This window comes from Labeo rohita, chromosome 5, assembly GCF_022985175.1.
Source record: "Labeo rohita strain BAU-BD-2019 chromosome 5, IGBB_LRoh.1.0, whole genome shotgun sequence".
NCBI classification, from domain to species: domain Eukaryota; kingdom Metazoa; phylum Chordata; class Actinopteri; order Cypriniformes; family Cyprinidae; genus Labeo; species Labeo rohita.
This window is the reverse complement of record NC_066873.1, coordinates 17025811-17038728: the sequence shown is the minus strand read 5'-3', so window position 1 is coordinate 17038728 and position 12918 is coordinate 17025811.

The window sequence follows — 12918 nt, the reverse complement described above, 5'->3', positions numbered from 1 at the left end:
TATTATTTAATAACATTTATAATAAATAGTCTGCTAATTATTCGACTATTAAATACTGTTGCATTCTTTCAAAGACTCACGGGCTGTACACTCCGGTTGCATGAAAGATTGCGCTTGAACAGATCAGCCACTAGATGGTGCCATTTGTGCTTTTTTTGGAAATTATTTAGTTGTTACATTTAGTCAGATGTAATTTTGCATTTGTGTCCTTATTGTTGCACTGCTTTTCTTATTTTAACTGATTTTGGCATAAAAAATTTTGAGCCTTGAGCATGTAAATATGGGTCTAATAGAGGTCTACTAGATCAGAATTCAAGGCTGTTACCGACTGTATTTGAGTGTAATTTCAGCTTTATATCACCAGAGGTCTCTATTTACAGACATGCATGCTTATCAGTAGATTTATTATCTGTGTTGACATATTTTCTATCGAAACAGGATGGGTTTTAGTTGAAATATACTCAATAAAAGTAAGGATGTAACATTATATGATTAAATTGTTTTTTCCTAACTATTTTGAAACTTCATGTTACCTGTAATGGGATAAGTAGACCCCTATTTTAAACCTCTAGGTTCTATAAAATAGTTTGTGTATAGGCATTTATAAACAGTTACAATTAAATGCACAGTGAAAGTCTGTAACATCCACTACCAGAAAGTAATACGTTTAATATTTGTATCTTTTTAAATTGATTAAAAGTGACAGTAACAACATTAATAATATTACAAAAAAAAAAAAAAAAAAAAAAAAAAAAAAAACCTATTTAAATTCTCCAAAGAATCCTGGAAAAAAATGTTTCCATCTCTGTAATATTTTGTTGTCCACAAAAATAATTCACAGCAAAAATGAAATGTATCTTGAGCACCAAATCAGATCAAACCAAATGTGTAATTATAAATACTTTTATAAAAATAATAATATTTCACATGATTTTTTTTTCTGTATTTTTGTCCATTTATACATCTTTTGTAAACATCAACAATATTTTAACATTTTGGTAACACTTTACTAAGTTTACTAAAAACCTTTATGTATGCATTATAAAGGGTTATTAAGAGGTATGCTGCATTATAATTATTCATAATGTGTGTTGTAATACTTTATATCTTGTCATAAATAATTATAACCGAATTTATGCATATGATAATTGTTATAACGAATTAACTATGAGATTGTACTATAAATTATAAGGTGCATTAGAAGGCATAATCAGTGCAATAAAACTACTTCTATAATGCATTATACATAATGGCTTTATGTAAAGTGTTATCAAAATTCTTACTGAGCCCAAATCTTTGAATGGTAGTGCATGTGATATAAAGAAGTTGAGGTTATGACCAAGTCATAGGTGATAATGTGTAGTTTTGCTCCTGGTTCCCAGGAAATTGTTATGTATAAGGTTTGTTCTTCTACATGAATTGCATCCTTGCCCAGAGAATAGAGAGACAGCTCTGGTCCCGAGCAGTCTTTATTAAGATTAATGAACAGTTTGGCATTTTTAGTCCTCTTCATGGAATCAATGAATGTAATACTCACCGAGCCAATGGGGAGCAAACACACACACATACTACGATTTGCCAGAGGGTGCGTGTTAAATGTCCAAGCAGTAATCAATGCAGAGAAATTAGCTATTGATTGTGTATAGTTTTGTAATAGGTTACCTATGGGTTTGCTCTTTTAGAAAATTCCAATATTCCACTCCCTGGGAATAAAGGCATAATAACTTTGTCTAGCCTTGACGGAGAGTGTGAAGGCAGAAGTGAGTCGGCTTTTCAGGGTCAAACTCTAATTAGTATAAAGGTCAAATTGGAAATAAACATGGTGCTAAAAAATAATGATGAACTTGGCATCAGAAGCAAAGTTCATTAAGAGCTGTGAGGGAATGGGACTTCTGTATTGGCTTTTCCATGAATGTGATCTACATTAGATTCTTACTTATAAAACCTAACTAGCTTGGGTAATCTGGCATTCTGACATCAGCTTTTTCTCTCAGGTGCGCACGATATCTATTTTTTTCTGAACGTGGAAGTCTCACCCGACTGGTGCGGTGCTTTACGTTTCCGGTCTGTGGTGTTTCTAGTCAAATTAACATAATTCCAAAGCCGATACTAAAACGTTAAACCTGTGCACATTTTTATATTTAGTTATATGTAAAAAGTTTAAATTCAGTCAATCTTTTTTACCCGTTTTATCATTATATATTTCTATGGAGACCGGAACACGAAAGCACACAAATAGAAGTTAGAATCCTTCATGGCTCCACTCATCGGTTGCTCTGGGAAAAAGGTGGATAGAAGTCAAAAAGATATTGTAATAAAATTTATTAAAGTTGGTACATTTAACTGGAGGAATTAATCCACCAAAAAAAAGTATAACTTGTGAATGTTGCATTTGATTCAGTTCACTTTTCTTTCTTTTTCTTTCTTTCTTTCTTTCTTTCTTTTTTTGTTTGGATTTCCCAATATAAAATACATTGAAAATAAAATTCATAAATACATTGACTTAAGTACAGTTTCTATATTAAGAACCATTAAAATATTAAAATATTGAACTTTTGGGGCAGCAAAAAGTTACAAATGTCAGAATCATTTAATTGTTCTAAAAAAAAAACAAACAAACAAACAAACAAACAAATAAATAAATAAATCCTTATTTAAACAATTAAATCCTTGAAAATAAGACCACATACAATAGTTTCAGAAAAATTGTTTATTACTTGTGTTATTATTTCTTAAAAAAATAATATTCCCTGCTTATTAATATTTGAAATAATTTTATCCACCAAATGTAAATACAACCAACATCTATAAATAAATAAATAAATAAATAAATAAATGTATTTTTAATTATGGAAAATTAATTTACACTGTAAAAATGATTGTGATTTTAACAGTAAAAGACTGTAAAATGCTACAGTAAAGATCTATTGTCAACGGTAAGTTTCCTTACTATATACAGTGAAAAACTATGATGTAATTTTACAGTAAAATACTCTATTTGGATGTGAAAAGAATGTATAACTTACAGTGAAAAAACTGTTCAGATGTGGATAAAAGAGATTTGTTTCCCATGTTTCTTCTTAGTTTTTTCTTACCGGTTATGTTCATTAGGGTTGTATGTTACATTAAATGTTGTTAAATGAATGTTTATTGCATTTTTTATACATTTATTATATCAGTTAATGAAACATGGTTTATAAATGTAAATTAAAATATAAGTTAAATTCGTAATCCCTAAAATGCTGCTGCCGTAATTTTTACAGTTTTTTTTTACAGTGTAGAGTATTTATAAAAATATTGTTTACTTTGAAAATTTAAGTTGAAAATATGTTATTACGTGTAATGTACAGGTGGCATTGAATTGAAATTTTCCTTGAAAATGTTCTAAAAGGTTTTTTTCCCCCAAAAACAACAGAGAGATTCTAAGAACTTGGTGCACGTGTTTAACAAACAATTGATAAAAGATTCTCCTTTTCTTTCCTGTAGACACTATTATTTGTAATTGACCCATGTGTCCACCTGTTTTTTAGAAGGATTTTCCAAATGAAAAATCGAAACTGCTTTTATTCAGACAACTGGGTCTGAGTCTGAGTTGGAGGTAAGGAGTGGCATTTCCATTTGGCCTAAAGGAATAACTCCATAACTTACTGGTCCATTTGATAGAAATGCCGTTCCTCTGAACGACTGATTCCCCAGTACAAAATCTGCGGACTGTCGTAAATCAAGCCATAGATAAGTCTCTCCACATCCTCTTAATGCTGGGTCCCTACAACAAGATCATTACAGTAAAAAAGTGACAAATTTGATTGATTAAAATGGCACCGGGCGACTTCAGCTAAACCACGCTAAGTGATGTGACACTGCAGTTTCCGCATCATATTTCTGTCAAGACAATGATGGTAAAAAGCGTTGTTGGCATGTGATATCTGACAACACGAGCCATCTGCCTGGATATGAGGCTAGATTTATGATGGGGTTTTAGTGGGCTGTGAAGGAGTACCGGGAGAAAAGTAGCCGTTTTTGTGCATTGTCACTTTTCAAATGACCGTAAATTCTGTTAAGGGGACACTTAAGCAGCTTGACAAACTGCCAGTCGTAAAGGTATGTACCATGCTAGTTAGCTCTGGCCCTCGTGTCTGACAGTCTCTTAAATGTTTATGCTCTGCGCAGTTAAAAGATGCGCTAGATTTTCCGTATGTTAATATGGAATACATTGACTTCATATTCTGTTTATTACCACTAAAATAAAGAATGATCCACAAGCAGCAGTGGACAAATCAAATCATACATATTGATCAGAACTGCTAAAATAATATCTTATACATTTTATGTTATTTTCATAATATTTTACTTAGTAAGTCACTATTACAATTTAGTAGTAGTAATTATTATTATTATTATTATTATTTACTAAAATATTTTCCAATGTAAATAATAATAATAAAACATATTTTTTGCACCACTAAATACATTTGTTAAAATATTGTTGTAATGTCAGTCACCTTTGCCAGCAAACATATGAATGTAGTACATTTGTTCATATTGATCATAACTATCTAAAATAATAAAATACTTCAGATCATGTAATGAAAATGAAAAATCTTGTACATTAAATTTTGTTATTATACATTTCATAATATTTTACTGAAATTTTACTACAATGTAGTAGTAGTAGTACCAATAATAATACTAATAATAATTATTAATTTTATTACTATTACTTACTAAAATATTTTGCAATGTAAAAAGAAAAATCAAAATTATTAGTAAATTTTACAATTAATTACAAAGAAAAAGCAAGTAACAAACTGAATTAAACACAAAATTCTTATGCAGAAAGACTGAAATAGTATTTTCTTGTAATAATAGTAATAATACTAATAATAATTATTAATTTTATTACTATTATTTACTAAAATATTTTGCAATGTAAAAAGAAAAATCAAAATTGCTAGTAAATTTTACAATTAATTACAAAGAAAAAGCAAATAACAAACGGAATTAAATGTGAAATAGTATTTTCCTGTAAAATAATAACAGTAATAATACTAATAAAACCAATAATTATTATTAATTTTATTACTATTATTAATAATATATTAATAATATTTTCCAATGTAAAACAATCCAAAGTGCTAGTAAATTTCACAATTACAAAAAAACAAGTAATAAACTGACTTAAATGTGAAGTTCTGAAGAAAGACTGAAAATGTATTTTTTTTTTGTAAAATAATAATAGTAATAATATTAATAAGTATTTTTTATTACTATTATTTACTACAAAATTTTCCAGTGTAAAAAATTTCATAATTCAAAATTGCTAGTAGGTTTCACAAATAATAATACTAACAATAATTATTCATTTTATTACTATTATTTACTAAAATATTTTGCAATGTAAAAAGAAAAATCAAAATTATAGTAAATTTTACAATTAATTACAAGGCAAGTAACAAACTAAATTAAATGTGAAATTCTTAAGTAGAAAGACTGAAATAGTATTGTCTTGTAAAATAATAATAGTATTAATACTTATAACAATTATTATTTGTATTGCTATTATTTACTAAAATATTTTCCAATGTAAATAAAATTTAAAATTCAAAACTTCTAGTAAATTTCACATTTAATTAGAAAAAAAGCAAGCAACAGAATTAAATGTGAAGTTCTGAAGTAGAAAGACATTTTATATTTAAATAGTGTTTTCTTGTAAAATAATAGGACTAATAATACTACTACTAATAATTATTGCTATTACTATTATTTACAAAAATATTTTCCAATGTAAATTTATATTTAAATTGCACCACTGAATACACTGTTTAAAATGTTGTTGTAATGTCAACCGCTTTTGCTAGCAAACATATGAATGTTGTACATTTTGTTCATATCGATTTTAATAGACAATTCAATAATTAAAATTACAGTTTAATCTGTTTAGCTGTTCACTTCTGTAACAATGTGGTATGTATATTTTTACTTTATTACTGAGCACATTTTATTTATTATTTTGCTTCTGTTTCATAATGAATTTAATTATTATTATTTGACTTAATTTATTTATAAAATGACTAAAGATTTCACAATCTGATGAAGCCACCACGGCCGTATTGTAGCACAGCTTTTGTCAGTATTCTTTGATTCTTATTCATTCATTTCATTGAGTGCGAGCAACAACTGCGTCTGATTGTCAAGCAAGCAAATCCCCATATTCACAGGAGCACAGAGGATTGAGTACACTTACAGAAACCCATTAGCCTAGTTTCTCAGAATCATAGTGGAAAAAAAAATCAAGCCAATCATCAAGCACAGACCACACATGTCCACAAGAAATGTCTTTTGCCACTCACATCACCATCAGAAGGATAATGATTCTCAATCCATCATTAAAATTTGCCTGAGGGCTTTTGTCGCATCAGTCTCACACTTGTCTCTTGAGGCACGTTGAGTCTTGCTTGACACATTATTGTTTACCCACTAAACCACACTCATACGCTTTACACATAAAAGTGTGTGTGTGTGTTTGTCACCCTAAATCTGTATAATCAGCTATTTTGATTGACGTATGTATGACTTTATTAAAGCTTGGAAAATGGATCACACTCACTACTCAAGTTGAAAGACGACACTGATTTTGGTATATAGAGGAGACTGGGGCTAGTTGTCGCAAATTTTTGAGTCAAATGTCCATTTTTACAAGTTTGTGTGTGTGTGTGTGTGTGTGTGTGTGTTTTTTAACAATGCTTTTTACAGTTTATGCTATACATGTCGCTCTGCACAAGTATACTTTAAAAAATAAGTAACAAGTAAATGGCCAATAGTCATCAGTAGCCCAATGTAAAATATGGGTCTCTTATATCATGCAGCTGTATTTATCACTCTAAACACTAGATGGCACTGTTTGACCAGCAATGCTCTGATTTAGGCCAGTGTTTTTCGAGGAACCGCTCTCTCCTCGCAGTGCAGACAGAGTTATCATTTACTAGTTGAGTGGGATCTGCCATTGCTGTTATCTTTTAATAGATTTGTACGGAGAGAAAAGCAGGTGCCTCTTGTTAATGTGTCCAATTGCCCAAGTTGCCTACTGAATGTGGTGCATCCATCATTGTCTGCTGCTGTGACATCCTGTCATCCGCCCTCAGTGGCACAAGCCATGCAGACGCGCCGTAACAGATGAGCTTCCTCATGGGCACCGTGCACGCTCAACACAATCAGCACAAACACTCCCACCCACCCACACGCACACACACACACACACACACACACACACACCCTACACTACTCCTAAACTCAACACTGAATATTCTGCCTTCATCAATGGAGTTGACTACAACACAGTTGTCTAACCAGGGGTTTTCAAATCTTTGGAAAGACTGAATTTTGCTTTGACATTCTTATTATATATATATATATATATATATATATATATATATTATTAATGCTTTGACATATTCATATATGACATATTTCTTTTTTAAAGTGTAGTTTGTGTTACTTGGTTTATCTGTAGGTGATATGACACACACTACCAGTCAAAAGTTTTGAACAGTAAGATTTTTAATGTTTTTTAAAGAAGTTTCTTTTGCGCACCAAGCATTTATTTGATCCAAGTACAGCAAAAACTGTAAACTTTTGAAATAGTTTTACTATTTAAAATAACTGCTGTATATTTGAATATATTTTTAAAATGTAATTTATTACTGTGATTTCAAAGCTGAATTTGTAGCATCATTACTCCAGTCACATGATCCTTCAGAAATCATTTTAATATTCTGATTTGCTGCTCAAAAATATTTATTATTATTATGTTGAAAAAAGCTGAGTAGTATTTTTTCCGGTTTCTCTGAAGAATAGGAAGTTCAGAAGAACAGCATTTATCTGAAATAGAAATCTTTTGTAACATGTTATAAATGTATTTATCATCACTTTTGATCAATTTAAAGCATGCTTGCTAAATTATAATAAAAATATATATATTGACTCCAAGCTTTTGAACGGTATAGTGTATAATGTTTTTATTTCAGATAAATGTTGATCTTTGGATCTTTCTATTCATCAAAGAATCCTGAAAGAACAAAATGTACTCAGCTATTTTAGATATTGATGATAACAATAATAATAATAATAATAATAATAATAATAATGTTTCTTGAGCAGCAAAACAGCATATTAGAATGTTTTCTGAAGGATCATGTGACACTGAAGACTGGACTAATGATGCTGATAATTTAGATTTGATCACAGGAATAAATTACATTTTAAAATATATTCAAATAGAAAACAGTTATTTTAAATAGTAAAAATATTTCACAATAGTACTGCATTTGTTATATTTTAGATCAAATAAATGCAGACTGAGCAGAAGAGACTTCTTTAAAAAACATTCAAAATCTTACTGTTCAAAAATCTTTGACTGGTAGTGTATTTGTTGAGTTTTGAATTAAGTTCATACAAATATTTTTAATTATTATATATATTTATATATAAACCCAATCTGGTTTTCATAGACAAATTTATGGTTAAGAAGGTTTTTCTTGAAAGATTTTCTCCATGATTGAATGATCAAAACCTACAATTGACGCTTTTTTTCAACCCACAGTATGTTTTTAGTTTAAAATTAATTATTAATTAATATGTAATGATCACCGTTTTAATAATATTGCAGGGATTGTAGTAAATAATATTTACTAAATGCCTGTATATAGGGTGCAGCAGTGTTCTGAAATGAGTAGGCAAAGTCCTCATTTTTTTTTTAAATTAAATATAAATTTGTGTCCCAGTCATATTTTCTTGGTTAAATAGATATTACTTACACAACCTGAATACAAATCAATGTTATATTTTTACACTAACAATATCATAAATAAATATAAATTTAAGCAGTTTATTGTTTTTAAGCATTTTACATTTATTCAAAAATAATAGCTCAAAATATACTTTATTTACACAACAATATATCTTATGTATGAACTGATGTTCAGCTGTTCTTTTCGAATCATCAGTCATCAGAGTTCGGTAAACACTGTTTACACACAAGATGTACCGTTAATTTCAACAAGGTGATTACTCACAAAAAAACCCCACAGATCATGTTATAATTTTGACTTGACAAAGTGGTGTTATGTAAGTGTGTGAGTTGTTAACTTACGTTTTAAAATTACTCTTCCCATAAACGCCATTATATTGTTCATTCAGACTGATTTTGTGAATGCTTACTTAATGAGTTCTATCCAATCATAATAGGCTCAGGGGAGGCTTTAAAAACAATGCATTAAGAGCCTTTTTGGAACTTTTTGAATGCGAAGATCAGGGTAAATTTAAGGGGAAAATGTGAGTATCTTCTGTAGCTTCTGAAGAGCACACATCTTCATTCTGTTCAAAAGTTTACACCCCTGGCTCTTAATGCATTGTGTTTCCTTCTGAAGCACCAGTGAATGTTTGAACCTTCTGTAATAGTTGCATACGAGTCTCTCAGTTGTCCTCAATGTGAAAAGATGGATCTCAAAATCATACAGCCATTGCTGGAAAGGGTTCAAATACACAAAAAAATGCTGAAAAACCAAAGAATTTGTGGGACCTAAAGGATTTTTCTGAAGAACAACAGGCAGTTTAACTGATCAGGACAAACAAGGGACTCATGAACAACTATCACTAAACAAAAAACACAGCTGTGGATCATTCAGGTAACAACACATTATTAAGAATCAAGTGTATGTAAACTTTTGAACAGAGTCATTTTTATAAATTCACCTATTGTTTACTCTTGTGGACTATACTGTATGTAAACGTCTTTTTTGTAAAATATCTTATTCAGGTCAGTACTAAATAAAAAAAATAACATGCATTTTGTATAATCCCTCTTATTTTGGTAAAATAATTAACATTTTGCAGATTCTGCAAGGTGTATGTAAACTTTTGACTTCAACTGTAAATTTGAGTGTATAAGACAAAAAAAATATTATATTGACATATTTATTGTTTTATCTAGATGGATAGATGGCATTTCTGCAAAACGCTACTATCAGTGCAACCTGTGATGATTTATCCTGTTCTTCACTGATGTAGCCACTGATGAACTGTTTGAAGAAAGCTCATGGTGCCTCTAGGTATGGTGTGATTTGTTGTGTAGCTTTGCATTAACAGAGTAAACACGCACAATGTGAATGCATGTCTTGAGCCTGAGGCAGTCTTTATTAATATACTCCACATTACGAACATGTATGCTTCCATATGGCCCACGTAAGTGGTGAGGCAATTTACGATCAGCCGCGCTTTGAGCTTGATTCTCTAGTAAACACTACAAGTGTAAATATGTTCATGGTTTGTGGTCCTATAGTAGCTGTGGACAGGTTTTTGAGGCCTGAAAGTCTTTGGGCCAGAGTTCGGGACATGCCTTTTGCAGCTGCACCTCCTTTGAGGAAAGCATTACCATGTAAATACCTTGTTACGGCTCTTGCAGTGGCCGGGTCTTAGAGAGGTCAATGTCAGCACCACTTTAGCAAAAACCTGTGATGTAGAGGGCTAAAGATTTAGACATGTGCAACCTCCACATTCCCCTCATCCCCAAGAGTCTCTCCAGTTCACCTCGTTCCCTCTCCAGAGCTTAAAAAGCATATGGATGTGTCATAAATGTGGTTCTGGCCACAGCTTGTCCTTTTTAATAGAAGAGGGCAATAGGGCTTGTTTCTTGTCCTTTGGTTTCTTTTTTTCTTTGGTTTTTATTTCTTTTTCTTCATCCCGAGGCTGTTGAGCTGAAGTTTTCTCTTTTTTTCTGTTGTTGGAAAGCAGTAAAGACCACAAGGTTAAAGTTCCTGACCTCAGTTTTCACGGCATGCAGGTAATTATAACCACGGTTCCTCGTTTTCAGACCTCAGCTCAAAAATAATTGCCCTGCTGTTATCGTTAAAATCTGCTCAATTCATTTGTATAGCACCCTTGCAAAACATGATTTGAGTCCATGTTGCAATCCAACTGTTGATTAAAATGAATTATGATTTAGTTCTACGATCATTTGCATTAACAGGTATACGTTGATTTTTATTTATTTATTTTTTTCAGGAGGCCAACTTACTAGACACAGTCAGGAACAGCTTAAGGTGTGACGGATTTTCCCACATTTATGTCTGCGCTCTTAAAAATAAAGGTTTGAAAAGGTTTATATATAACGATGCCACAGAAGAACGTTTCAGTGAACAATTATAAAAAGAGCTGTTTTATTTCCTAGTGTAAAGAACCTTTTCCACTATAAAGAACCTGTTGTGCAATGGAAAGTTTCTATGCCAGTAAGAGTTCTTTTGGAATAACAAATTACCCTTTTGTTATTAAATAACAAGATTTTGCAGATTAAATGTAACCATGAAAAATCAGACATGATCAAATTTGTTTTAAAGCCAACATATACATTACAGATGATGAAATGAAGGCACTATAACAGATGAACTTTCTTATTTTTGATTCTGATCCCATGCCGAGACTTTATTCAAGGTTTACCCGTTTTGAAATGTCTCTTAAGGCTGCTTTGAGTGGTAACCAAGCCAATTTATGCAACAAATTCAATGGGCCATTGCAGCCCGCAGTCAAGCTCAAATGGAAACTGTAATAATGGTTCACCATTTGGCTATGTTATTGTTTTCTTTAGCATTACCCAGTTGGGAAAAGTCAATGGCAGAGTGGAGAGGTCCTCTCTTCCATCTCTAGAGCTAATTTGGTTGTGCAGTTTGAGTGCTTAATTTTGCACTCGGTCGCTTTCTAAGGTTAATCGTGGGACAGCAGTGTTTATGTTGCAGTAATACGGGCCCAAGTCCCCTGCTAAATCTTGTAGGCTCAGAAATATGCATCCTCCACCCCCATCTGCCCCCTGTTCAGTGGAGGAAAAAAGAAGAAAGACAAATGTGACGTTGAACAAAAGACAGAGGAAAGTCGTTCCAATTAGCCGCTAATGAGACAAGCTCATGAGGATTTCCAACTCCGCAACGTGTTAGCATTTACCGCGCCCCTCGCCGTAGCCCCGCGCAGCGCGACAAGGGAAATGCGGCGAGTGAACATATCTGTCATGATTGCCTACACATGGCTGCGGGGCTCGCTCTTTGAGATGTGAGCAGGAAGGAACGCCTCACTTATGGTCAATGTAAAAACCCCAAATTGACATGCTGAGACCATTTTTCTGTGTTTATCTATCCAGCTACAGCACCCAACCCTTCACCCCCTCTCCCAAAATGGATCCTCAAAGAACAAGGAACAAAGTTGCACACCATACGTTCTCAATTTTCTCAATGTGGTGAAAGGGGGAAAATACATATAATAACTGAAAAATAATATGTCAAGAGAATAACCAGCACTCCCTGTAGCCTCTGAGATACTTTTATCAGAAATGTCTGGCTGAAAACGGGAAAAGAAATATGTTTTTGTAATCTGCCTCCCCTGAAAGCCTGGGGTGATCTTTGCTAGCTGCTAAAATGGCCACATGTTGGGTTAGACAAGAGAATCTTGTCTGCGGTGTTTCGTAACCTGATGCTACATCTTTTAGGAACCAGCATTAGCATTAACGTCAAGCGGCTTGTTTGGCATACGTCATTTGTTAACGCAAACGGTGGTGACTGCACTTCTTTAAACCACAATAGCTGTAGACAGGTTTGTTTACCCCTGAAACTATAAAGATGGAGCTGAATTGAATTGGACAGGAAACACACACTGTAATTTTATTTGGTGTCGGGGAACTATGCGTGTGCGCATGCTAACGAACAATGCCACCGGACCCGCCAGAGCTGCCAGCGTCTCGCACCAGGATTTCTAGCATTAATTCTGTCTGAACACATCCATAAATAAATAATGAATGAAATAATGAAAATAATATTACGTTTGGCAGCAGGCTTGTTTCACATTTCCTCTTAGCCCACGTACCGCGTTAGCTAATTAGCT